The sequence below is a fragment of the Mirounga angustirostris genome, unplaced genomic scaffold, assembly GCF_029215605.1.
Source record: "Mirounga angustirostris isolate CCGP_5_RB_7025 unplaced genomic scaffold, mMirAng1.0.hap1 SCAF_11, whole genome shotgun sequence".
Classification (NCBI taxonomy): domain Eukaryota; kingdom Metazoa; phylum Chordata; class Mammalia; order Carnivora; family Phocidae; genus Mirounga; species Mirounga angustirostris.
In genome coordinates this window covers 13,988,491-14,011,594 of record NW_026991719.1, presented here as the reverse complement: position 1 = coordinate 14,011,594, position 23,104 = coordinate 13,988,491, and the positions used below count along the sequence as shown (strand labels likewise).

The following is a 23,104-nucleotide window of genomic DNA, read 5'->3' as shown; positions in this document are numbered from 1 at the left end:
AAGGACTTTGTTCTTTGGTTCTACCACCACGACAGAAGCACTCGAGCTTCTCTAAATGATCTGTTGATTTAGAGTAGTTAAGCTTATAATCTTGAAATGGACTTTAGTTTTATTTCTGCCATGAAATTAGTAACTGCATAAGTGTAGTGTTTTAAAGCATTCTCTTTCCTGGGTGTTTGGTCAAAGGAAGTAAAATAGTTCTGATTATTTCTGATTAGACTTTTATATGGTGAATGCAATAATCAGTTCCTAGAATTTTTTTCTAAAATTACCTAAGAAATAAAACTGAAAGAGAACTTCTACCTCAGGGCATCTCTGCATGGCCCAGCATGCCACTCCTTAACCAGTGCGCATGGATAAGGTGAGGAAAAGCTGCATGCTGATCAGACTTGTATGAATTAAATTATCCTTTAAGGACTCTATTTAAATGAATCCTTTTGCTTATTCTTAGTAAGACCTGTAAGGGCAGAAACCATTTCTTGTTCCTAACTGTATTCCTACTGCCTTGGTAATGCTTAAATAAAATTTGTTGTCCTGGCAGCTAGCACCCCCATGTGCCTGGCATAAGCAAACAAAAATCCTCTCAAAAGAAATGATATCAGATGATCTCCACAGATAATTTTTCAGTACAACATCCAGCACAAAGTCAAAGATAACAAGGCAAGGAGGAGACGAGACAGCATGAGCAAGGAGCATCCAAAACAATAGGTAAAACAGAAGCGGACTCGTAGGACGTTCCTGCTTTTGGAATTACCACTGCATACAGGAGTAGCAGTGAACAGCCTTGGCTTCCCCAGAAGAAGTGTGTGGGAAGCCTCTTAGACCACTCATTGATTCATTCAAGAACATTTCTTTGAAGGTCAAAATCAGCCCCCGGGGGAAACAAATTGTCACCTGAAAAACTGTATCTCTCTCATCACTATACAGTTCTTTTGGCTTTTCTGTACTTTCAGATTTTTTCATAATGTTGGAGAAAAACACACACATAAAAATTTCTCTTTCTTTTTCCAGGCTCCCATTCTGGCCCCCCCTACCCCTGATTTTGGGAGGCCTGCACCATTTTAGAATCATCCACCACTGGTCTTGCCCATCCTGTCCCTGACAAAAGATGCTTCTTTGATGCTTTCACCCCATTTCTGTCCCTGCTGGCCCATAATTTACACTCTCAGATCCTTTCCCTACCTGCCCATGAAACTGCGTCAACGAAAGTTAGTTACATGCTTACAGTCAGTGTTCAGAACAAGAAATAACACATTATTCATTTCTTCACTTTTGTGGCTATGAACAAGCATTTCTCCAAACATCTCAAGATTTTTCCCAACCTTTCTCTTATTGCCAAAAGAAAAATATAATCCCTCCACATTTTACTTCTTTTGGGTTTTATTTTATATGCTGATGGGAGCTTACTTTGCTTCTAGACTCTCCAAAAGACATCTGTTAAAATGTTGTGGGTATTTCAGCAGGAAATGTTTTGAAAATTTGGCTTTAGTGTGTGATCTGATAACACATGGCATTTATAGCAGCTGACTTTCAGAGCTGATTCATTACTATCATGCTGTCTTAAACATGAGAAATATTAACTAGAGAATGGATGCTGTGGTATGCTTGAATATAGGAATAAAACTTTAGAGTGAAGATGTCCATTGCAAGCCACATAGGTTCCTAGTCAGGGGATCTAGGACCTTATTTTCATTCTACCCTGGGGCTTATTTGTCCTTAGACCAGGTCCCTGCATTTCTGCACAGGTTATGGCCTGTGAGATGGAGGGGACCTTGTCTGCCTCAGATTTTTCTTTACTGGAGTGTGTGAATGTGTTGCACATAAACATGAAGTGCCTTGATCTTTCTGGAAGGCTTAAAGGAATCTGGCAATACCTTCTTCACTTAGCACTCTTCCTCCTGCAATTACATAGCACTTTCATTCCATGACACTGTCCCAGAGTCTCCTATTGGCTGGCATTATGCTCTTCCAAACATGTTTAATAACATCATTTCTGGCACATACTGTACTTCTCCCTTTCCTCTCTCCTCAACTCCAACATTTACCAAAGTGAATAACCATGGGAAAACAGAATGAAGTAAGTAAAAGTTTAGGGGGCAGCCTATGTTTCTCTCCTAAGCCTTTCATCCCTTTCCTGGTGTTTCCTTTTTCCCCACTCTCTCCCAGGCAGCCAGGGCCTTCATGCTTCCCCAGAGGGCTGGAACGCAGCACCCCCAAGTGCCCAAACCCTTCACACTGCACTCCCAGCCAGCCGTGAGGCTTGACAGAAGCCCACAGATGCATTCACATTAATGTGCTGAGAATTCCTAGTGAAAAGCCCAAAGGAACACAGCTCTGAGGCCGAATTGTGGATAGCAGTTATAGGCCAGGAGGGAGATATTTAGGAACAAGTGCCTACTAAGTTCTTCTTTTAACCACTTTATACATTACTATCTATTTAAAACACCAAAATGCATAAATATTCAGGACTAGGAAAAATGGCCTTATCATTGGTAAGTCTGCTTTTCCAAATTATACCTTTATTTCTCTTCCCTGACAGATATTGCCACCACCACTTCCTCAACTCTCCTGAGAAGCACTTGGCAAAAGGAAATATACAAAAGGCTGATAAGCGTATGCATAGGCCCTTAACATCATTTCTCATCAGGAAAATTAAAATGAAAACCACAGGCACATAGTGCTATATGCTAGAGGGGCTAAAATAAAAAAGATCAATAATAACAAGCGTTGGCAAAGATGAAGAGCAACTAGAACTCTCATAAATTGATAGGGTGAGTGTAAAATGGGATAGCCACTTCAGAGGCTGGCAGTATCTAACAAATCTAAACATATGTCTCCCCTGTAATTCCCTCTTAGGTATATGGAGGTAAGAAGAATGGGTATGTCCACAAAAACCCTTGCACAAAAATATGTATAGCAACTTTATTCGTAAAAGTCCCCCCCAAAAGTCCTCACAACTAGAAACACCTCAAATAATCTACCAACAACAGAATGGAGAAACAAATTGGGGACTACCATATTCATATAAGGAAGTACTGCCCAGTAATAAAAAAGAACACGGTACTGATACATGCAACACTGACCTCAAAAAAGCATGTGGCGTGAAAGAAGCCAAACACAAAAGAGTATGTGCTCATTTACTTTGGAATCCCATCCTGCTGATAGTCTTGATAGACGTGTTGGGTATGAGATCGGCCCCTAGTGAGCAGAACTTGAATGCAGTGGCAATGGTGCAGTTCCCACCACAAGAGAGGCTTTGTGGAAGACAGCATGTCACTGCCAAGAATCTCTCTCTCCTTTTGATCTCAGCTGGAACTGAAGGAAGATTCTTTGGGTGATGGAATGCAAAATGATTTTATGTATCTTAAAGTTCAGGAACACTTTGTTTAATGGTGTTCTACTAATGAAATGATTTAAATGTGCTGAGCATAACAAAATTCTACTTTGAAGCATGTGTGGAAGGTAGTCCCCACGTGAATGGAAAAGAGGGCTCCAGGGGGGCCAGGAGGGAGACCACTTCCGGCTGCTGCTCCGTCATTTATTCACAGGAATTGCTCTGGACTGTCAAGGGGAACATAAAACAAGGCCCGCTGGACCGTGATCAGTGTGATGCTGATGCCAGTGAGTGTCTTATTCATCCCCTGTGGCCAGCTTTGCCAATTAGTGGGGCCACTGCCAAGGGCCATTCAGTATCAGTCCTCAAAGGTTGCTAGCACCAAATAAAAGACAGGAGTGGGGAAAAGGCAGGCCAGGCTTTGAAGTGGAGGGAAGAAGGAGGCTTCGAACTGCTGCAGATGCCACAAATACCCTCCCCAAATCACAGGAGCAGGCAACATTCTTCGCTCGCCCTCCTGCCTTGCCCTCAGCTGGAAGCTCCAAGGTGTGCAGTAACTGAAGAGATGTTGTAGATTTGGTCTCACTCCAAGTGACACTTTTCCCTTGTAACTCACTCCAGCTGTGGCAAGAGCTCAGCAGGGTCATACTTAACCTTACCACAGCAAATTTTTAAAAAAATAAGAAAAGATAAAACCTTCTCATGCACAAGCCACGCATGTTCCACCTTTATTTTTTACCTTCCCCCCTCTTTTTAACTGACTTTTTAAATATAGCTCTAGGAGTGTTATCACATGCATAGACTCATGTAACCCTCCCACGATCAGGATTCAGAACATTTCCATTACCTCAAAAAGGTCCCTTGTGCTATCCTTTTAGAGTCATAGTCTCTCCCCACTCTTTGCCCCTGGCAACCAAGAACCTGTTCTCCATCATATGGTTTTGTCTTTTTGAAAGTGTCATATAAATGGAAGCATACCTTTTGAGACTGGCTTCTTTCACTCAGCATAATGTCTTTGAGATCCATCCAAGTTGTTGTGTGTATCAGTAATTCATTCCATTTTATTGTGAGTACTATTCCATTGTCTGCTTATACTTAGAACAGTGAAATGTCTCAGGTGTGCAAGGAAACGTGAATCTGAGCATATTCCGCAACGATGTGTACAAAGAAGTAATTTTATTCGCTGCTCCACAGCCAGGCTCACGTTTTAAAAAGAAAGAATTACAAAACTAAAATCTGCAATAAGGAATTTTCTTTATTTCTCACAATATTTGATACTAACCGGACTTGTTGGCTAATGCTGTCATTAGCTATTGTGCTGCCTGTTCAGCTGTTGTCTGTCAGCTGCACATCTATTCTTCCGCACTCTGCTCTGTCGGGACTCTGAAAATAACATTTCTTTCTCACCAGCTGCTCCCTATTGATTCTGTCCTAGGCGTGTCAGCTCCTTTTGGCAGTTACTATCTCTGTGTCGCCTCCGTTTCCCGTTTGCTGTGTCAGTTTTACAGTACCTTCCCTATATTGAGTTCTCTCTGTTAAAATAACTGGTATGGATTCTGTGTTCCTGGCTGGACCCTGACTGGTGAAGTACATGGTACCAGGCTTTCACCCCTGGCTTGCTTGTATCTAAGACACCTAAAGTACTTGCTACCACTGGTTCCTTAGCCCATGAGGAAAACAGGAACCAGTGTGATGTTCCATGGGGTGTCGAGATGATAATGATCTCTGCACCTTATGGCAGAGGACAGGAGAACTGATGTTGCCTCAAAAGCAAACTGCTTCTGGTGATTCTCAAAAATGGGTATAGAGGGAAAAAGTTATTTGCTGGGGTCAGTAGCTGTATAGTTCCACGTCCTAGGTGCTGTGCTGACTTGCCCCAAGGAGAATACCGTATCACAACAGCAGCTATGAGTAAAGTCACAAGTTACTTATAGCCAGTCTCCAAGATCTGTCTACCTTTTGCAAGACCAGACAGCTGAGTTAAATGGAGCGTGTGACAGGCATCACCACTCCTGCAGTCTTACATTTGAAACTAATGTCAGGCTCTTCTCTCCCTACTATACCAAGAAGAAACCTCTAGAAATTGAAGAAGTTATTCCTGTACACACACGGCCTGGTATCTTCCTAAAGCATTGCTCTTTCTGATCATGTTATTTCTGTACTCAAAACTCTTCAGTAATTTCCTATGTCTGTGGAATAGATTCATACATTTTAGTCTGACATTCAAGGTCCTTCAAGATCTGGTGTACTGAAGCACTGCAGCCAAACCAAAGTATTTGAATTTAATGTATACGCACTTCATTTTCTCCTGCCTGTGTGAGCTTGCTCTCATGGTTTCCTCAGCCTATAATCCTTTTCCTCCCAGTGTACATATTGAAATTCTACCCCATCCTTCAAGGCCTTTTCAGGTGCTCCCTTTACCATGAAGTTTAATCCTAACATCCAGCCCCATTCTAACACCACATACCAGTTAGGTGTTAGTACCTTATACTGAATAACATATGATTTTCTCTAGTATCCCATGTACTCTGGATGGCAGAAATTATGTCTCTCATTTTTGTGTCAGTTAATTTTTTTTTTCAAAATGAAGGAATAAATAAGAGGCCACAGTGGGAGAGAGGGCATTCCAAGTGGAGATACTGTTTTGAGAATGCAGGATATTTTCTCAAGAAGCACGTGGAGTTTGGTTTGGCTGAGGTCTAGGGTCTGTGCAAAGGATTTGTGGGAAATCCATCTGGAAAGGTAAGTTAAGGACTGGATCGTACAGAGGCTGGAGAGTTGGGCTAAGGATTTGAACTTTCTTCTTTAGGCAGAATGAAGGAATTGAAGGTTTAGGATTAGGGAAGAATTTTTATGTCAGAGATTCTCATACCAATGTTAGAATTTTTCTTAATTGATTTAAAGGAACAAACTGGATGAGATAAAGGAAAACATTTAGATTGAAGCAAGAGAGACTTAATTTGGAGGGACAGAACCATTTTGAGACAGGTCATAAAACAACAGAATATTTCTGAGAGAGCTTGCAAAACTATGAAGATATTTTATAAAAGCAAAACACGACCTGTTTAGGACATTGTGGTATGTGTAATTCTTTTACAACAAAGGAAAGGCTTGGTCAGCATTTCTCAGTCTCAGTCTTGTAAACCAATAGAATATCAGAAATCTCTAGTGAGGACTCATGGGGAAAGAGAAGGAGGGGACAGGCTGGATGAGAGGAGACAGAGCTGGGGATGGGAGAGAGAGTGAGGCAGTGAGAAGCTCTTTATCTCAGGGCAGGTCAAATACTGTTGAAATGCGCCCCCTGCCAGCTCTAGTCTTTAAGCCCTCTCTTGGCTCAGAACTCCACTCCCAGTCTTGTCATTCTTCTGTAAGCCAGTTTAGTTTTTCTCAGAAGCTGCTTTCTCATAAGACCTATTTTCTTCTTCTTGATAGAAAATGGAAGAATGAACATGGTCATTGTTTATAGCTCTGGACTATGACCAAGGGAATCTGGGTCCTAGTTTGAGTGATTGCCTTCATTTACTTCCCAGTAAGGCTGTTGGAATGTCCCCTGTCCTTCAGATACACCTCCTTGGTAAGAAGAAAAGTATGATTTGACAGACTTTTAAAATCCCTGGATGCACAGTATGATAAGTTAAAAAACTACTATCAGGCTATGAAATGACAAAGAATCCCTGCTATTCTTCCCAGGCTAATTTTATGAAGTCTGAGAAAGAGGGTAACTGAACACAATATGGTGGAATGAGTTAACTGTCAATCCTGATGATAACGATTTAGGCTTCGGTGTTCCTCGGGAACCTGATCAACTTTTGCCATAGGGCTCCATCTCATGTCAAGCTTCATCATCCGCTACCACAGAGACCATTAGATATTCTAGCCCTGGATCACTGATGAAGGTTGGAGAGCGATGCTTGGTGAAATTGCTGGAGCATATTACCACATTTCAGGAAGGATGATTTCTGTGCTTTTCTGTCTAGACCTCAGAATCTAAGCAGGGACTTACACTCCAAGGGTCCCCACAGACCTGATTGCAAGCTGAATGCAGCAATAGGAGATGTTTCAGCTCAAGTGCTGACTCTCATCAGTAGTGCTATCTGGACTGTGTGGGAAAGATTGCCACGATCTATTGGGAATGCCTGCCTTAGGCTTGCATGGGGGAAGAGCAGGTCAATGTCTCATGTATTTGAGGCCCATATCTGGGCCTGGACCAAGGGACCTTACTGATGAGAACAGATGAGCTGGATATCCCATTCAGCAGAGGATGAGGGCGAGCTGCTATGACAGATTGTCTCCACACTCTGAAATGGGAATCTATGGGTGCCCTAGGGGCCAAAGTGTCATGTACCATAGCAACTTCTAATTATCTTAGATTAGATTCTCTGTGGTCTTCTGAATTTTGCTATTTAAAGAAATTACAAACTAAGCATGTCCTGGTTGAACTTACTTTCTCCAGAAGCCATATATCTATCATAGGCACTGGTGTACAAGTCCCAACCCAGGAACTGTGGAATATTTATGGCTAAGTGTGTGTGTGTGTGTGTGTGTGTGTGTGTGTGTTTTAACTTTCTATTTTGAAATAATTGATACACAGAAGTTGCAAAAGTAGTAGAGAAGATTCCCATATACTCTTTATCCAGCTTTTCCTAATGTTAACATCTTACATAATCATAGTACATTTATTGAAAGCAGAAAATTAACATTGATGAATACTATTTACCAATTTATTAACCTTATTTGGCTTTTACCAGTTTTCCTAGTAATGTCCTTTTTCTGGTCCAGGATCCAATCCAGGATCTCACATTGCATTTAGTTGTCAAATCTCCTTAGTGTCCTTCAGTTTGTGGTAATCCCTCAATCATTGCTTTAATGACCTTGACACTTCTGGAGAGTACTGGCCAATTATTTTCTAGAATGTTCCTTAATTTAGGGTTGTCTGACATTTTCTTAGGATTAGATTGAAGTTACACATTTTTGTCAAGAATCCCACGGAAGTGTCATCTCATTGCATTATATCAGGAGGTTCATATACAGCTGTGCCCTATTGCTGCTGATGTTAATTTTGACCACTTGGCTAAGACGGTGGCTGTCAGCTTTCTGCAGCTAAAATTACTGTTTTCTGTTTGTAATCAACAAGTATCTTATGGGGAGAAACTTTGAGATGATGCACACATCCTGTTTCTCAACATAATCTCACCCAACTAATTTTAGCATTCATCGATGATTATTGCCCATAAAAATTGTTACTGTCATATTTGGCTAATGGTGATTTTTAAAATTTATATCCGTACTTCTACATTTATTAATTAGAACTCTTCTGTAAGGAAGAACTACCCCACCCCCATGCATGTATTTATTTATCCCAATTTGCTTATATCAGTATAAACTCAGGGATATTTATTCTGAGTTATAATCCATTACTATCATTATTTTGTTGCTCAAAGTGTCCCAGATTTAGCTATTGGGAGCTCCTTCAAGTTGGCTTCTGTGCCCTTTTGACATGCCTCCTATTATTTTTTGAGCACTTTCTTGCTTTTCAGCATCTTTAGATATTCTAGGCTTATCTTACATTTCCCCTGGCCCAGCCCTTGAATAAATTTCTCCAAGGATCCCTGGTTTATCTTTTTAGAGAATGGTATTTAGAAGGAAGATGTAATGAGGTGCCTGGGTGGCTCAATCGGTTAAGTGTCTGCCTTCAGCTCAGGTCATGATCCCAGGGTCCTGGGATTGACCCCCTCATCAGGCTCCCTGCTAAGCAGGGAGTTGTTGTCAAATCTCCTTAGTGTCCCTCTCTCTCTGCCTGCCACTCCCCCTGCTTGTGCTCTCTTGCTCTCTCTCTGTCAAATAAATACATAAAATCTTAAAAAAAAAAAAAAAGGAGATGTGGGCAGTAGATGTGCTCAATGTTACCAGATTATCATTGCTTCTAAGACCCTCTCAGATGACAGAGCTAAGAAATATGTTTGTATACTTGTACATGCACATATGCACATATTTATTTTATGCCTATCCATCTGCATATGCATGTATATATCTCTCTATGTGTTTGAGAATATATGTATGAATTTATACTGATATTTTAGATGTAATCCAACACCAAAGGATTCATTCTAGACTTTCCCCTTTCTTTATTTGTAACTCCTTTCTCTAGCAGTGACAAACTCATTATCATTATCCACAACATATATTTGCTCAATCCTATCATGCACATAAAGTAGTTTCAGAATTTCTAGTTCATTCTCTTGTGAAGAACAAATTTACCAACTAGAGTACAATATTTGTGTACAGTTCCTTTTGTCTTTAGCTTTCCACTGTTGCTTCAGGTGCGGCCGCTCCTAGAGGAGCTCCCACTTGGGGATGCGGCCTCCATCATTACTGTAAGGTGAAGAACTAGAGATCAAGGAGACCAGCTTTTCCCACAGTCAGATCACCCACCTCTATAGCCAGTTCTCCAGCCTGGACAAAGGCGAGAATGGGGTCCCAGCTGATTCCAGAATTTGTCATCAACCCACTGGGGGCCAGCTTATTAGTGCCTTCTTTCCAGAGGGAGAAGACCAGGTAAACTTCCATTGATTCATAAAAACTTTGGTTCATTTCCAACCCACTGAATATAGTGCAAAGAGCGAAGATAAGAATGGACCAGAACCACTCAACAGCTGAAGTAATGACCTATGTTTTGCTTTTTGGCCATAGGATTTGGATAAAGATGATAGGATCTCGCACAGTGAGCTGTCCAGGTGCTATGCGTGATGGATGGAGCGAATATCCCAGATGAGCAACTGAGCAGCATCACAGGACCATCCAGGAGGCTGATCGGGATGGGGATGGTGCCCTATCTTTTGCAAAATTTGTTAGGGTTTTGGAGAAGGTGGGCATAGAACAGAAAGTCAGCATCCAGTTTCTTGACTAAAAAGCTGAGCCCAAACTGTTCCTTGCTCTCTAGTATTTAAAAACTAGAACTTGAGGGTCCTCCTGTCTACCAGCCCCACCTCCAGCCTAGCATCCCCTTTCTGCCCAGATAGCACTGCTGTTCAGGACAATCCCACGTGTGCTCTGTTAACACAAACCTGCCTTTGGCATACACAGGACATTACAGAATGGCACACCCAGCCTATTTCTCTTCAGTATCCATTCACCTGTTCCCCATTTACAAATATGATCTCTCCCAGTTATGCTGCTGAATGTTGAATGTCCATCCTGTCTGAGAAAGGAAGGGAGGGAGGGAAGGACTCTTGCCAAAAACCAGCCAAGCAAGCTTTCCCTGGGCGTAGACTATAGCCGTGCTGCCTTCCCTTCAGCTAGGTTTCAGCACGCTCCTACAAACTTTTCCGTATGTCCTTTGCTTCTCTGTCACCCAGCATGCCATTCACGTGATCTTTCAGTCTTCCTGCTTTTTATTATGCCCTGAGTTCCCTCTGTTTTACCTGGCACCCCAAGCTATGGCCTGTTAAATACATATCTAACTTGATAAGATGGTTCGGGGGTCTGGCAGTTTTTATCTACCTTTGCTCATAAATAAGCCTCTGGGATGTTATCTCCCCAGGACCTTTTTGGGAATCAGCATTTCTCTCAGAGAATATGACCGTCTCTTGGTCCCCTGCACTCTGCTCTGTCATCAAAGGGCTGCTGGATGGAGATGTTCATCTCAAAAGGTGGAAGGTGTCAAGCCAAACTTCTAGGTGGCTTGCCCAGGTCCCTCAACGTCTGGCCTCTGATTCTCCACACATAGAGTACCTATATGGCTACTCTTATTCTTCAGAAAATAGCCATATGCCTGCAGGTTTGCTCAGCTTGGGGGCACCGTCACCACCAGAGTGGCTGCTCTGGCAGTATGCTTGGGGATCTTCTCATGGGTTTTTGAACAAGGAGGTAGGGCACCCTAAAAGCCTCCTGTATTCCCATCTCTGCTGCATGGTTTATGCCTCAGTGTTGCACGCCCTGGGGTGTTTTTCACTTCACATTTCCAAGTAGAAAGGTTAGAGTTACAGAGGTGCCTAATTTATCTGTCCTAAGAGATTTAAAGATCGTCCTCAGGATCCTGAAGGTTTTTGCACTTTGCAAATGATTATGCTAGAAGCCATAGTCCACTCCCAGTGGAGCTCCAAAGCATTGACTGTATTGTCACATTAGGTGCCTGGTTACATTGACTACCTACCTCCTTGTTTAGATTACTGTTAATCCCTTAGAAACATGGGATCTGGCGTTGGTGGCACAATACGATGTGGCATTATAGACCTTTCAGCAAGCCAGAGCAGCTTATTTGCCCAAGTCAGCTTAAAGACCTCACTGAATCAGGCAGTTGCCATCTTAATGTCCAAGTCTGTTCATTCATATATCTGCCCGTGGCTAACTTCCCCTGACTCATCACTTGCTTGTTTGTTTCCTTGCTTTGGAAGGAAGATGTGCACACAATTCCTTAGGAAGGGAATGGCTAAAGAATATCACTGCAAAGGAAAGGGAGAGGGATGGGGAACAGAGGAGCAGCCAGGTGGGATGGTTAAAGTATAAATGAGTGAGGAATTCTGTAGAAGTATCATTCTGGCTTTGTGATCAAGTGATGTAATATAGGAATCATACAAAAGGGAAGAATTGTCTGATACTTATCTATCAGTACCTCAGAGGCTCTTTGACTTGGTTATTTAAAGTTCCTAAGTTTATGGCTTTTCCCTCTTTTGGTGTTTGAAAACTGTTTGAATGCATGGTTGTGCCTTATTGTTCTATTTAAAATTATATTCATCAATCCATCAATAAATATTCTTGGTTAAAATGAAACAAAACAAAAACACTTCTTTCCAGAGTTACTTAGGTTTAGCTATTTTCTTTCCCACCTCCTTCAGTGTGATTATGATACTCATTTGAATATAGTTAGGTTTATTTGTTACTGTTTGCTTTTCATTTTGGGTTCTCCTCACATTCCGGTTCATATTATTTATTTATTGGGGGAGCTGGTATGTAAAAACTTACCTGGGTTCTAAGAGTTAGACCTACCCAAAAAATATACTCAGAGAAGAGTCACTTCCTCGACTCTACTATCTCCTTCCCATCCCCCATTCTTTCTAGTCTCTTGCCACTTAACCCCTGTTGGTAAAACAATCTCATTAGTTTCTGATTTGTCCTTCCTGTACAGTTTTGCAATAACGCTTGTTTTGAGAAAGCAGGTTTGTGCCAATGTGATTGATATATCTTAGAGAACGGTTTGAGCTTCATGCGAATTTCATGTTTGCTTATGGACAGTTTCACACATGAGAAATTCTAGGTGAATCCAGAACATGCACCCAGCTGACCTGAGCTGGGTAAGAATACGTAAAATGCACATACTTCAGACATCTCTGAGTTCCCCTGGTTCACCCGTGTCTTAGAAGCCACACTCATCCACACCTGGGGTTACAACCTTCCACCCCTTCACACCAATTCACAAGCTACAGCCATCCTAATCCCCATTCCACAAGCAAACTTAAGGGCTTTTCTAGGTAAAGTGATATGTTTATTGTATTATATTTCTTAACTATTTAATGTCTAAAATTGTGTTACTGCTTTTTTTTATTAGGTTCCTGTGTGTGTGTGTGTGTGTGTGTTGTGTGTGTGTGTGATAGAAAAAGTTTATTGAGTGTTGTACCTTGTGTTCCCCATAAACCTTCTGGTTTTTATTGTGGAATTTTGCATAGTGTGGAGATTTTTAGGGATGAATATATTGTGTTATAGCAGAATTGACTCTTTCTTTAAAGACTATTTCTTTTACACAAGTAAGTGAATACCTGTATATTTTCTTCTATATCCTTTTTTCTAACATGAAGGGTAGCATACAATAGACATTCTTTTGGGCTTTGCCTCTTTTTTTAAAAAGATATTTAACTTTATGTTTAAATGTTTTATTTGAGTATAGTTGACACCAACTTAGTGATATGACAAGTCTATACATTATGCTATGTTCACAAGTGTAGCTACCATCATATTATTATATTGCTATTACAGTATCATTGACTGTGTTCCTTAGGCTGTCCCTTTTATTCTTATGACTTACTCATTCCATAACTGGAAGCCTGTATCTTCCTCTCCTCTTCACCCATTTTGCCCAATCCCCCACAGCCCTCCCCTCCGGCAACCATCAGTTTGTTCTCTGTATTTATAGGTCTGATTCTGCTTTTTGTTAATTCATTTATTGGTGTTTTTTTTTTTAGATTCCCCTTATGAGTGGAATCATATGGCATTTGTCTTTCTTAGTCTTATTTCACTTAGCATAATATCCTGTAGGTCCATCCATACTGTCTCAAGTGGCTTGATGCCATCCTTTTTTGTGGCTGTGTGATATTCCATATAGATGGATCTTGTGTTTTTTTACTATGTATGCTGTTTTTATTTTTATTTATTTTTATTTAATTTTTTAAAAAGATTTTATTTATTTATTTGACAGAGAGAGACACAGCGAGAGAGGGAACACAAGCAGGGGGAGTGGGAGAGGGAGAAGCAGGCTTCCCATGGAGCAGGGAGCCTGATGCGGGGCTCGATCCCAGGACCCTGGGATCATGACCTCGAGCTGAAGGCAGACGCTTAACGACTGAGCCATCCAGGTGCCCCCTTTTTAATTTAATTTTAAATTTATTTTAATTCCAGTATAGTTAACATACAATGTTATATTAGTTTCAGGTGTACAATATAGTGATTCAGCAATTCCATACACTACTCAGTGCTGCTCATCATGACAAGTGCATGACAAGTGTACTCTTTAATCCCCTTCACCCCCCTCCACCTCCCTTCTGGTAACCATCAGCTTGTTCTCTACAGTTAAGATTTTGTTTTTTGGTTTGTCTCTTTTTTCTTTGTTCATTTGTTTTGTTTCTTAAATTCCGTGTATGAGTGAAATCATATGGTATTTGTCTTTCTCTGATTTATTTTACTTGACATTATATCCTCTAGATCTATCCATGTTGTTGCAAATGGCAAGATTTCATTCTTTTTTATAGCTGAGTAATGTATATATATACCACCTCTTCTTTATCCATTTGTCTATCAGACAATTGGTTGCTTCCATAATTTGGCCATTGTACATCATGCTGCAGTAAACATAGGGGTGCATATATTTTTTCAAATTAGTATTTTTGTATTCTTTGGGTAAATACCCAGTAGTGGAATTACTGGATTATATGGTAATTCTAATTTAATTTTTAGAGGAACCTCCATACTGTTTTTCACAGTGACTGCACCAGTTTGCATTCCCAACAGTGCACAAGGGTTCCTTTTTCTCCACATCCTTGCCAACACTTGTTATTTCTTGTCTTTTATTTTAAGACATTCTGACAGGTATAAGGTGATTGTGGTTTTGATTTGCATTTCCCTGATGATTAGTGATGTTGCACATCTTTTCCTGTGTTGGCCATCAGTATGTCTGCTTTGGAGAAATGTCTGTTCAGGTCTTCTGCTCATTTTTAATTGGATTGTTTATTTTTTGGTTTTGAGTTATATAAGTTTTTCATATATTTTGGATACTAGCCCTTTATTGGATATGCCATTTACAAATATCTTCAGTGGGCTGTCTTTTAGTTTTGTTGAGTGTTTCCTTTGCTGTGCAGAAGCTTTTTATTTTGAGGTGGTCCAAATAGTTTATTGTTTCCCTTGCCTCAGGAGGCAAATCTAGAAAAATGTTCCTATGGCCGGTGTCAGAGAAATTACTGCCTGTCCTCTCTTTTACAGTATTTATGGTTTCAGGTCTCATATTTAGGTCCTTAATCCCTTTGAGTTTATTTTTGTGTATGGTTTAAGAAAATGGTCCAGTTTCATTCTTTTACATGTAGCTGTCCAGTTTCCCAGCACTATTTGTTGAAGAGACTGTCTTTTTCCCATTGCATATTCTTGCCTCTTTTGTTGAAGATTAATTGGCCATATAATTGTGGGTTTATTTCTGGGCTCTCTGTTCTGTTATCTATCTTTTTTGGTGGCAGTACCATACTGTTTTGATTACTATAGTTTTGTAGTATATCTTGAAATCTGGGATTGTGATACCTCTAGTTCTGTTTTGTTGTTTTTTTTTTTAAGATTTTATTTATTTATTTGACAGAGAGAGAGACAGCGAGAGAGGGAACACAAGCAGGGGGAGTGGAAGAGGGAGAAGCAGGCTTCCTGCCGAGCAGGGAGCCCGATGCGGGGCTGTATCCCAGGACCCTGGGATCATGACCTGAACCGAAGGCAGATGCTTAATGACTGAGCCACCAAGGCGCCCCAGTTCTGTTCTTTTTTAGGATTGCTTTTGACTATTTGGGGTCTTTTGTGGTTCCATACAAGTTTTAGGATTATTTGTTCTAGTTTTGTGAAGAAAAGCTTCTGGCAGTTTGATAGGGATTTGCATTAAATCTGTAGATTGCTTTGGATAGTATAGACATTTTAACAGCGTTTGTTCTTCCAGTTCATGGGGATGGAATATCTTCATTTGTATCATCTTCAATTTCTTTCATTAATGCTTTATAGTTTTCAGAGCACGGCTCTTTTACCTCCTTAGTTGAGTTTATTCCTAGGGATTTTATTATTTTTGGTGCAATTGTAAATGGGACTGTTTTCTTAATTTCTCGTTCTGCTACTTCATTATCAGTGTATAGAAATGCAGTGGATTTCTGTATATTGATTTTGTATCCTGAAACCTTACTGAATTTACTTATCAGTTCTAGTAGTTTTTTGGTGGAGTCTTTCAGGTTTTCTGTATATAGTGTCATGTCATCTGTAAATCATGCAAGTTTTATTTCTTCCTTACCAATTTGGATGCCTTTTATTTCTTTTTGTTGTCTGATTGCTGTGGCTAGGACTTCCAGTACTATTTTGAATAACATTGGTGAGGGTGGACATTCTTGTCTTATTCCTGACCTTGAGGGAATAGCTCTCAGTTTTTTTCCCATTGCATATGATGCTAGCGGTGGGTTTTTCATATATGGCCTTTTTTATGTTTAAGTATGTTCCCTCTAAACCTACTTTGTTGAGGTTTTTATCATGAATGGATGTTATAGTTTGTCAGATGCTTTTTATGCATCTATTGAAATGATCATAAGGTTTTTTTCCTTTCTGTTGTTGATGAGATGTATCATATTGATTTATAAATAGTGAGCCATCCATGCAACCCTAGAATAAATCCCACTTGATCATAGTGAATGATTTTTTTAATGTATTGTTGGATTCTTTTTCCTAATACTTTGTTAAGTATTTTTGCATCTATGTTAATCAGAGATATTGGCCTGTAGTTCTCTTTTTTTGTAGTGTCTTTATCTGGTTTTGGTATCAGGGTAATACTGGCCTCATAAAATAAATCAGGAAGCTTTCCTTCCTCCTCTATTTTTTGGACTAGTTTGAGAAGAATAGGTATTAACTCTTCTTTAAATGTTTGGTAGACTTCACCTGTGAAACCATCTGATGCTGGACTTTGGTTTGTTAGGAGTTTTTTGATTACACACTCAGTTTCATTGCTGATAATCAGTCTGTTCAGTTTTCTATTTCTTCCTGATTCAGTTTTGGAAGGTTATATGTTTCTAGGAATTTATCCATTTTTTTTTAGGTTGTCCAATTTGTTGGTGTATACTTTTTCATAATATTCTCCTTTAGTCCTTTGTATTTCTTTGGTGTTGGTTGTTATTTCTCCTTTTTTATTTCTGATTTTGTTTATTTGAGTCCTCCCCCCACTTTTTTTGATGAGTCTGGCTACAGGTTTATCAATTTTGTTGATCTTTTCAAAGAACCAGCTCCTGGTTACAGTGATTATTATTTTTTTTAGTTTCTATTTTGTTTATTTCCATTCTGATGTTTATTATCTCCTTCCTTCTACTGATTTTGGGTTTTGTTTGTTCTTTTTCTAGCTCCTTTAGGTGTAAGGTTAGGTTGTTGAGATTTTTCTTGCTTCTTTATGTAGGCCTGTATTGGTATACACTTCCCTCTTAGAACAGCTTTTTCTGCATCCCAAAGATTTTGTCCCGTTGTGTTTTCATTTTCATTTGTCTCCATGTATTTTTTTATTTCCTCTTTGACTTTTTGGTTGACCCCATCATTGGTTAGTAGCATGTTATTTAACCTTCATGTATTTGTGTTCTTTCCAGATTTTTTCTTATAGTTGATTTCTAGTTTCATAGCATTGTGGTCAAAAAAGATGCATGGTATGACTTCAGTCTCTCTGAATTTGTTGACACTTGTTATGTGGCCTAACATGTTATCTATTCTGGAGAATGTTCCATGTGCACTTAAAAGAATGTGTATTATGCTGTTTTAGGATGGAATGTTCTGAATATATCTGCTAGATTCATTTGGTCCAATGTGTCATTCAAAGCCACTGTTTCCTTGTTCATTTTCTGTTTGGATGATCTATCCATTTATGTAAGTGTGGTGTTAAAGTCCCTTACTATTATTGTATTACTATCAATTATTTGCTTTATGTTTGTTATTAGCTGCTTTATGTATTAGGGTGCTACCATGTTGGGTGCATAAATATTTACAATTATTATATCTTCTTGTTGGATTGTTCCCTTTATGATTTATACTGTCCTTCTTTGTCTCTTGTTATAGTCTTTGTTTTAAAGTCTATTTTGTCCGATATTAGTATTGCTACCCTGGCCGTCTTTTCACTTCCATTTGTATGATAAATGCTTTTCCATCCCTTCACTTTCAATCTACATATGGTTTTAGGTCTGAAATGAGTCTCTTGTAGGCAGCATATAGGTGGTCTTGCTTTTTTATCCATTCCGTCACCCTATTTCTTTTGATTGGAGCATTTAGTACATTCACAGTCAAAGTAATTATTGACAGGTGTGTGCTTATTGCAATTTTGTTACTTTGTTTTATGGTTGTTTTTGTAGTTCTTCTCTGCTCCTTTCATGCTGTCTTCACACATGATTTGTTGGCTTTCTTTAGTAATATTCTTGGATTCCTTTGTCTTCATTTTTTACATATCTATTACTGGTTTTCCATTTGTGGTTACCATTAGGTTTGTATACAACATCTTCTGCATATAGCACTCTATATTGAGTTGATAGTCACCTAAGTTTGAACCCATTCTTTACTCTCCTCCCCCCAACATTTTGGGTAAATGGTATCATACTTTACTTCTTTTTATTTTGGAATCCCTTGACTGATTTTTATAGATACACTTATTTTTACTACTTTTGTGCTTCCTACCTTTTTTTTTCTCTTTTTAAAAATTTTTATTAAAATCCTATAATGAAATCCATTTTATTAATTTAGTGGTTTTACTGTATTCACAATGTACAACCATCATCACTCTCTAATTTCAAAATATTTCCATCACCTCACAAAGAATCCCCACACTTCTCACTTTCCCACCTTCCATACCCTGGCAACCAGTAGTTATTTTCTGTCTCTGGGTTTGCTTATTCTGGACATTTCATAAGAAGAGAAGCATAAAATGTGGCCTTTTGTTTCTGGCTTCTTTCACTTGGCATAATGTTTTCAAGGTCATTTCAATGTTCAATATATATGATGCCCACAATAGATTGCTAAGTTAAAAAAAAAAATGACCTACTTTTTTTTTTTTTTTTTTTACTCTTATGGTCTTTCGTTTCCACTGTTGAGTCCCCCTTGACATTTTGTATAGGGCTGGTTTAGTGGTCATGGTTTCCTTTAACTATTGTTTGTCTGGGAAACTCTGTCTCTCCTTTTAGTCTGAATGATAGCCTTGCTGGACAGAGTATTTTTGGCTGCAGGTTTTTTTCTTTCAACACTTTGAGTATACAATGTCACTCCCTTCTGGCCCACAAAGTTTTTGCTGAAAAATCAGCTGATAGCCTTTTGGGGTTTCCCTTGTATGTAACTGTTTTCTTTTCTCTTGCTGTTTTTAAAATTCTCTTTTCATCACTACTTTCTGCCATTTTAATTACTATGTCTTGGTGTGGACCTCCTTGGGTTGATTTTGTTGGGGGCCCTCTGTGCCTCCTGGATCTGGATTTCTGTTTTCTTCCCTAGATTTGGGAAGTTTTCAGCTATTATTTCTTCAAATAAGTATTCTGCCCCCTTTTCTCTCTTCTCCTTCTAGGACCCCTCTAATGTTAATATTACTAGGCTCGATGGTGTCACTGAGTTCCCTTAATCTATTTTCATTTTTTATTCTTTTTTCTCTCTACTATTCCTCTTGATTGCTTTCCATTACTCTGTCCTCCAGGTCACTGATCTGTTCTGCTTTCTCTAGTCTACCATTTATTCTATCTAGCATATTTTTAATTTCAGTTATTGAGTTCTTCATTTATGATTGGTTCTTTTTTGTTTTCTATCTCTTTGTTGAGGGTCTCTCTGAGGTCCTCCACTCTTTTCTCAAGTCCACTAAGAATCTTTATGACAATTACTTTAAATTCTGTATCAGGCATATTACTTATCTCTGTTTTGTTTAGCTTTCTTGCTTCAGTTTTGTCCTTTTCTTTCATTCAGGATGTATTCCTGGGTCTTCTCATTTTGTCTAACTCTCTGTGTTTTGTTTTTCCATGTTAGGAAAGTCAGCCATGTGTCCTGTTCTTGAAAGTAGTGGCCTTATGAAGAAGAGGTCCTATAGTGCCCTGCAGTGCAACATTCCTGTTCACCAGAACCTGGCACTTCAGGGGTGGTCTCCTATATGTGTTGCATGGGTCCTACTGTTGTGGCTGTGCTGTATTTGCCTTCAGTCCATTTGTCTCCAATGGCTCTTTTTTTTTTTTTTAAGATTTTATTTATTTATTTGAGAGAGAGAGAATGAGGGACAGAGAGCATGAGAGGGAGGAGGGTCAGAGGGAGAAGCAGACTCCCCGCCGAGCAGGGAGCCTGATGCGGGACTCGATCCCGGGACTCCAGGATCATGACCTGAGCCGAAGGCAGTTGCCTAACCAACTGAGCCACCCAGGCGCCCCTCCAATGGCTCTTTTTGCCTGTTGTAGGCAGGGTTTGGTTACTGTGTTGTTAGTGGGCCAGTCTGGGGCCACTTGGGCTTGAGTTAGATCAGGCTTTTGCCAGAGCTGTGGTAGCATCAAACTGCAGGTCACTTTCCCTGTGTTGTGCCCTGAGAAGATTTCATTGGTGGGCAGGGCCTGCAGTCAGACCTGATGTCTGCCCCCAGCCCATTGCCGGGGCCACAGTCATACTGGTGTGTGTGGTTATTTTCCCCAGGAGTCACTTTGGAGTGATGCTGGCTCCTGTTGGGGCTGCTTGCACACAGCCAGGCTTTGGCACTGCTTTGGATGGGCTCTGGCTAAGGGCATATTGGAAGGGGCATGTCTATAGGGAGAATGCAGGGGCCAGATGTGTGGTGCCAGCGAGGTTTGAGCCAGTCTGCTGTGGGTGGGGAGCTGCAGGTGCCCAGGAAAACTCCTGTGGAATCCTGCTGGATTGGAGGGGATCCACAGAAGAGCATGGGGGCCAGACGCAAGCTGTTAGCAAGCTAGGTGGAGAGTGTTGCGCTGTGGTTGTTCCTGCAGGTGTCCCATGTATCTAGGTGGGGGGCAGGGGAGGGAAAGGGCACCCACTAACTATTTTGTTCTTAGAGAAGTCTCCCAAGTTCCCTGCCCCTCCAGCACATGCTTTGAAATTAGTAAATAAATCTCCTTCCAGTATATCTCAGGCAATTTTCAAACTATTGCTTCTATGCTGTATCTCAGTGGGGCTGTTTGTTATGCTGTCTCTTTAAGGGTGGGGACTCAGTTCCCCGTGACCTTCCCAGCTCCTGCAGGGCTGAAGCTGCTGATTTTTAAAGTTCCAGGTGTTAAGCCCTACTGACTGTAAAAACTTGCAAAGCCAGGCCCCTCTGGCCTTCAAAGCCACATGTTATGGGGATTCATTTTTGCAGTGCAGTCCCTGTGCCTAGGGTGCCTGGTGCAGGGTTCTCTCCTCTCCCTTCTTTGTGCTTGCAGCGTCCCTCCCTCCTGTGGACAGTCCTGCCAGTTTCTTTGGCTCCGCACTGCAACTCAGCCCTTCCCATCCTCTTTGATGTGGCCTCTTCTCTACATTTAGCTGTGAGAGAATGTTCTGTCAGTCTTCTAGTTGTTTTCTGGCTTATTTACACTGATGTGGGTGTTTTCTAGTTGTGTGTGTGGGACAGACGAGCCCAGGATCCTCCTATTCCACCATCTTTCCTGGAAATCTACATGGGTCTTTTTTAATCTATTCTGCCACCCTACATCTTTTGATTGCAACATTTAGGCCATTTACATTTAAAGTAATTATTGATAGGTATGTACTTATTGCCATTTTTAAATCTGTTCTCTGGTTGTTTTTGTAGTTCTTTGTTGTTCCTTCTTCTCTTGCTCTCTTTGTGTTTGATGAGGTTCTATAGTGTTATGTTTCACTTTCTATTCTTTGTATTATCTATCATAGGTTTTGGGTTTGTGGTTATCATGAGGTTTGGTCATTTAAATTCAAATACAGTCTAATAAAAACAGGTAAAGAAAAGAAACCTTAATTTCTCTTCCCTTTTTACTCCCTTCTCCACACTTAATGTATGTTGTCATATTTTACATTTTTCTATTCATAATTTTTATGTCTAATTATAACTATTTCTTTTCCACTTAAGTCCCTTTAACATTTCTTTTGAGACTCATTTAGTGGTGATAAACTCCTTTATCTTTCATTTGTCTGGGAAACTTTAACTCACCTTCAAATCTGAATTGTAACCTTGCCAGTGAAGTATTCTTGGTTGCAGGTTTTTTCCTTTCAAGAACTTTATCATGCACTCCCTTTTGGCCTGCAAAGTATCTGCTGAGAAATCAGCTGACAGCCTTATAGGTTTTCCCTTGTAGGTAACTTTTTGTTTCTCTCTTGCTGCTTTTAAAATTCTCTCTTTAACTTTCACATTTTAATTATTGTATGCCATGGTGTGGACCTCTAGGGTTCATCATGTTTGGAATTCTGTGCTTCTTGGGCGTGGATATCTGTTTCCTTCCCTAGGTTAGGGAAGTTTTCAGTTATTATTTCTTCAAATAAGTAAGTTTTCTACACCTTTCTCTCTTTTGGGACCCCTATATCGTGAATGTTCACTTGATATTGTCCAAGAGATCTCTTAATCTAGCCTCATTTAAAAAAAAATTCTTTTCTTGAGGCGCATGGGTGGCTCAGTTGGTTAAGTGTCTGCCTACGGCTCAGGTCATGTTCCCAGGGTCCTGGGATCGAGCCCCGTGTTGGGCTCCCTGCTCAGTGGGGAGTCTGCTTCTCCCTCTCCCTCTGCTCCTCCCCACCAGCTTGTGCTCTCTCTCTGTCTCTCTCTCAGGTAAATTATTTTTTTAAAAAATTCTTTTCTCTTTTTGCTGTTCAGTTTGTGTGCTTTCCATTATGCTGTCTTCCAGATTGCTGATACATTCTTCTGTATCCTCTAATCTACTATTGACTCTATCCAGTGTTTTTATTTCAGTTGTATTCTTCAACTCTGATGGATTCTTTTTAGTATTTTCTATCCCTTTATTGAAGGGCTTATTGAATTCTTCCACTTTTTTCTCCAGCCCACTGATTATCATTATTTTAAATTCTTTATTAGGCATATTGCTTATCTCTGTTTCATTTAGGTCTTTTTTCTGAGGTTTTTATCTTTTTCTCTCTTTTGGAGCATATTCCTCTCCCCATTTTGCTCAACTTTTGGTGTTTCTATGAATTAGGCAGAAAAGCTACTTCTCCTAAACTTGAAGGAGTGGTCTTGTGAATGTTGTCCTCTCTGTAGACTGTGTGTGTTTGGTGACTTTTGCTGGCTGGCTGGAACTGTGGCTCTATGTGTTAGTTACTCTTTTAAACTGTGGCTTTTTTTTTTTTATATATATAAAGGTTTTATTTATTTATTTGACAGAGAGA

General features: G+C 40.0%; 1 protein-coding gene, 1 long non-coding RNA gene and 1 pseudogene across 2 annotated transcripts in view; 2 read left to right on the top strand and 1 right to left on the bottom strand.

Annotated features, from left to right (window-relative positions):
* Positions 1–23,104, bottom strand: part of NHS (NHS actin remodeling regulator) — a 351,682-nt gene that overhangs the window by 20,300 nt on the left and 308,278 nt on the right. The gene's annotated exons all lie outside the window — the stretch shown is intronic.
* LOC135361907 (uncharacterized) overlaps positions 1–23,104 on the top strand; it is a 52,637-nt gene that overhangs the window by 21,790 nt on the left and 7,743 nt on the right. The window lies entirely within an intron of this gene.
* On the top strand, positions 353–10,487 carry LOC123843127 (calcineurin B homologous protein 1-like; annotated as a pseudogene).